A 6,000-nucleotide genomic window follows, 5' to 3' on the forward strand; every position below is an offset into this window, starting at 1 on the left:
CTGACGTCATTATTTCAGAAAACTGGATATTTAGCTAAACTCTCGGGCGCACTGGCCAGCGAGCTCTCTCCCCCGGGCAAGTCCCGTGATGCGTCGGCGCAGGCACTAATCTGCGTTCCGCTGAGCGCGGTGGCTCGATGAAAAGTAGGTAATTCAACGCAAGTAACCGGACTTTCCAAGCTCAGAGCATAGATTTTGGTTATAAATTATTAATAGTAGGATATAAAACGAATAACTCAGGCATTTCATTCGAAAGCATAGTGGAAATTATTAATCCTCGGTTGGACTGGCAAAACTACTATATTTCCCCTCGGGGAAAAATAGTAATTGCCAGACCAACCTCGGATAAATAATTCCACTATACTTTCTCAAAGCCTGATATATTTGTTTAATGTATATAGGCCTAACCAAGGAGATATCTCCTTGGCCTAACCGGTCCATGGCCTAACTATATAAATTCAGGTCACACTGCACTCAAGGAGAACTGGGATGAATAGTTGATGGGCCCATGGGTGCACTGCATCCATTCTCTTATCAAGTATTCAACTCTCAAAAAGGTCACTGTGGAAATACTCTTTCAATACATATTCCATAATAGCAAATGCATTTTAAACAAGATACATGCATACAAATTTTCAATACAGTACCAGATTATTATTACAGCTCGAGTGACTATACATGTGCACACAAGTGCATGATAATATTGTGCACATATTTGGCTGATTTGTAAAATTCAATGTAGAGAATTGAAACTCAAAGTGTCTCCCTCTGACCTATAGATGTCGAAATAAATTTATAACAGGTTTAATAATAAAAAAATTGTGATTGATGATTTGGTTACAATAATGTGATTGAATGAATAGGCCTAATTTCTTCACTCTAGAACTTGGGCTTGAAATAATATTATGTGGTCTTGAAAATACCAACTGAAATTTGGTCAGATGCCTTTGATATGGAACTTTGTAAATAGTTTAAGGTGTGCACTTGAAGACTATCAGGTAACCAAGGGATACATTCATAAACAATCATCCCTGTTTATTTCCAGTCAAAGGTCACTGGGTCATGTAAGGTCAAGTATTGACCTTAAATCACCTACAGGGAGGCATAATCGAAACATACTCCATTCCACACAGCAGTCTATGCATACAGACACCAATCCCTACCATATCTATTCATCTCTACTACATGTATTTGTGCTAATAATTACACTTGTATAAGGTGATTGACAGTATCAGCCTCAATGTTGCAATGCTACATTAAAGTATTCTTCTCAAGTTCCTATTTAGTTTATATCCACTTTATCCAGATAAAAACCACTATTTAAAATTGTGGGGTTTGTGGGATAAGACTATACTTATCTCCTCCAGGATTCAGGACAAACTAGGTGTAGCCATAACACAGCTGTTCCTGATAAAACTGAAAGAAGATGACACTGGAAATCTAGGCCTTGTCTGATCTTAAAGTTAGAGGCCATCTACAAATAAATTTGTAATTCATCCAACCTCCATAGAGGATACTAGTCATCAATTGCACAATCCATTATAACTGTCAGTCTAATGACAACCGAGTTCAAAGTTACAATTAAATATTTCACTGCATCACTTAAAGGGCCATTGGCTACACAAGAATGGTTCACAAATCAGAAAATGGCACTATCAAGGTTATCAGGTCTACCCCAACAAGGTTGTTTTGAAATTAAATGGAGAAAAATCAAGCATAACACTGAAAATGTCTTTAGAAGAAAAACAATTCAGATAACTTTGATTTTTATATAATAAGCGAAACTTACAAAAGCCATAATTTCACATATAATTTTTATGAAATTTTCAGTTCTATTCATCAACTTGTTATTGGACTTGGCCTTTACTTAATATACACAAGTCGAACTTGATACAGTAATTTGGTATGAAAATCTACATGTACATCATGGAAAACCATTCCTCAATCTCGTTTTAGGATGGGTGTGTCAACAATATTTCCATTGTTACTTGTACATCAATGATATCTATTGAAACATTCCTTTGCTTTAAGAGACAGGTGTGAACATGAATGTGAAGAATGTGTATGAATGACGTACATGAACAAATGTCTCATCTTTCTTCACAGTCTGCTATCAACCCCACCCATAGATGTGAATGGGAGATACACAGAACTGTCACTTGGCCCATTGTTCATATCCACTCCATTTTTATTTTGCTTACATTATTTCTGTAATAGATTTTTTTTTTTCTTTTTGCTTCTTGACTTTTCACTGAATGCATAAAACGTCAGGGACAAAACTGTACCAGTATAGGGCTACATTCAGACAGTTTTAATGCAATAAGAATAATATTAACATTTAGAGTGCACCCTCTATCTACTGTAGTTTCTTGTTCAGAGGAAATTATCACAAATAAATGGGAGGAGGGTATGGAGTTGCAGCTAACCATAACTTCATGAGTCTTTAAAATGAAGTTAAAGTTAATACGCCATTGCCACCATATTATCATTGCAGATGTAACTCAGATCTGGTTCATTTACATAAACTTACTGTAAGTCACTCTGTATAATCATGAAATACATACATGTACGTAATATGACCACACTGATGATCACTCACACAAATGAGCACATGGGGGACAGTGTATTGTTATTGCACTTGAAAAAAGTCAAGACATGTGGATGAAAATGAAATACCATGCTTCTTGTGTCCATTTGTTCATGGATCCTACTAGAACTGATTTATCAGTAGATAACACATTTCCAACCATAATCATTTGGCATATAAATGCAAACACTCTGGTGGCCATTTTATTGGAATCTGATTGACCTTGTGATTAAATTGTTAAAGGGGGATGAAACCTTTGGAACAGGCCTGCTTTGGAACAAGTAGGCGTGTGTCGAAACAGAAAAATCAAAGAATAAGAACAAAGAAAGTTTGAGCAAAATCGGACAAATAATAAGAAAGTTATGAGTATTTGAATATTGCAATCACTAATGCTATGGAGATCCTCCTATTGGCAATGCGACAAGAATGTGTGATGTCACATGTGAACAACTTTCCCTTTGATGGACTAGAAAATACCCTCAAAATGTCTCTTTGCTTTTTCTTATTGTGATACAAACTCTTTATCCATGATGTATCCTTTAAAAATCTGTATTACATGCCCTCCTCTAGAAAGAACACATGATCTACTGATAGATGTGATAATAGAGCCAATTTAAGTGAAATATATACTAAAGTAATGGGGAGAGTTGTTCACAAGTGACATCACACATCTTTGTCGCATTGTCAATTTGAGGATCTCCATAGCAATAGTGATCGCAATATTCAAATGCTCATAACTTTCTCATTACCCGGTATTTGTTCGATTTTTCTCAAACTTTCATTGATCTGTTTCTTTGATTTTTCTGTTTTCACACAAGCTATCTTGTTCCAAAGGTTTCATTCTCCTATTTCATATTTAAGATATATATGAAATAAAAACACAATCTCTTGACCTTTCAGGCTAGAATCTTGACTGACCAACTTTGGACTGATGAGAACTGAGAAGGCAATGTTTTGCATCAAATGAAGCGATACTATTGGTTACGTTGACAATGCCTTGATGCCTGATCTAATGTCCGGTTTGCCTTGACCTTGTTATTGGCTCTGTACTATGTTCAGACACACATAAAATCTCTTTTATGAGAGAGTTTGAGCATCGTCTGAAACTATTAGCTTGATCAAGAATAGAATAAAAAATTGAAGTGTCTGAAATAGGAAGTCTTTTCCCTTTCCAATTAGCTGATTTAGATATTTTTATCGATTCAAAATAAAGAGGTAACTTTTTTTCAGAAAATACTGATTTAATATTCATTCACATTTGAGAATGAAAACAATATACATTTATGCAGCCCTACTTTCTTACAATTTGCGATCACTCTACTGTTTAAAGGGATGGTCCGGGCTGAAAATATTTATATCTAAATAAATAGAGTAAAATTCACAGAGCAAAATGCTGAAAATTTCATCAAAATCGGATAATAAATAACAAAGTTATTGAATTTTATTTTTTATCAATATTTTCTGAAAACACTTATATGCACATCGTCATGAATATTCTTTAGGTGGGCTGATAATGTCATATCCCCACTTTCCTTTTTCTTATGTTATTACATCAAATCATAATTATTTCATTATTTCATACAGTTGTAAATGATGTGTCTCCATTATGATATGTATTGTGGCAATAAATAACTAATGCACTTAATCAGTTGTCAATCCAATAGTTCTTGGTAGAAAATTTTTGAATAAACCTAATTTCATGAAATAAAATACAAAATAACAAGTGGGGAAGTGACATCATCAGCCCACCAAATGAATATTCATGAAGACATGCCTAGAACTGTTTCACCTGATTAATGCAAATTTATAACTTCGTTATTTGTTATCCGATTTTGATCAAATTTTCAGCATTTTGCTCTGTGAATTTTACTCTATTTATTGAGATATAAATATCTCCAGCCTGGACCATCCCTTTAAGAATATCTCACTTTAATAACACCAATAAAGAGCAAAGGATAGGCCTACACATGCAAGCATTATGATAGCCACAATTGCAAAACATACATGTATTCTCACAATTGTAGACTTTTTTATCAACATAAAATTTGTCAATGTATAAACCCACTCAGTAGTATGGGATAGATTTTCGTCATTAGCCATGTAAAACCTCCATCGTCCTGTGTAAGACCCTTCATAATGTTTTCTAGATCGTAGTTTAGCTTAGCGAACTGGAAAGCCAAAGCGATACTTGGAGAAATTTGACGCCTCTATGTCAAACTTGATTAAAAATGAAGCTTCACTGAGCAAATGGTATTTCATGCTTGAATTTCCATCTAATAATATTACTCTATGCTTGCCTTGAGATTAAAGGTCCAGAAAATGTCAAATTACTTGAAAGAATCTTCATATATCTGTATAATCCTAGGCCTAGTACTATGAAGTGGATTGAATTTACAAAATTAACACCCAAAGAGCTGAAATACAGAACATGTTTGTGCATATAACCTCATCTAATTTTCAGCTATTTTTTTTAAATTCAAAATAAGAAAATCAAATTGATTTTACAGAATTGATTGATGTTGCAGCCACAGTATCCCACTGACTGTAATGTGAATAATGCTATTAATGTACATGTACCATCACTAATGGAGTTTTCTTCTTCTCAGACACAGATTGTAATCATGAGATGAAGTTTTCAAGCATCTTACACCCGCACTCCAAATCCCTATCTAATCCAAGGTAATGCATCAATCTGCCAAGTTCGAAGGGTATTGAAACAAGTTTATTGCTGAAGGAGATGGGGAAGGAGTAGGAGAGGGAGAGAGGGGAGGAGAAAGAGGAAAGGAGAGGGGAAGAGGAGAGGATGGGGAAGATGAGGAGCAAGGAACAGGAGACATTTTTCATATTTACACCTTACATATTTCAGCCACTTCTGAATCAAATGTTGTAGCAACAAATCATAATTCGTGTTTGAAAATTTAGGATACACAAAGTGATTCATGAATGCTGACAAAGTAGTTTTATAAACATCCAAAGCGCCACCCATCCCACTATATTGAACAGCAACTTAAATTTTACCACTGAAAACTGAGAAATAACAGCACATCTAATTGATTCTCAATAGCAAAACAAATATAAGAAAACATTTTTTCTATACTATGAAGGCCACAAAAATATTTATTTGCATCAAAAGTAAACTATATCAAATACCGAACTATTCACATTGATAATTGATAAGTCAATATCAATCCAGACAGGTGAAAGAAATGACAGTTATCTACTTGTAAATAGTTCTGCATTCATAACAGATGATAAATAGATTGTAAAGTTGGCAAAGGACATGGTTTGAGTGAAACTGTGTCATAGTACAGGATTTTTTTGTAATGCAGTAAAATCTAAAAAAAACAAATAGCCTCCAAGGTCATCATCAGCTTCATGGTCTGCCAGAAAATCAAGAATACACAAAGAGATAT

This window comes from Lytechinus pictus, chromosome 5 (genome assembly GCF_037042905.1).
Source record: "Lytechinus pictus isolate F3 Inbred chromosome 5, Lp3.0, whole genome shotgun sequence".
Classification (NCBI taxonomy): domain Eukaryota; kingdom Metazoa; phylum Echinodermata; class Echinoidea; order Temnopleuroida; family Toxopneustidae; genus Lytechinus; species Lytechinus pictus.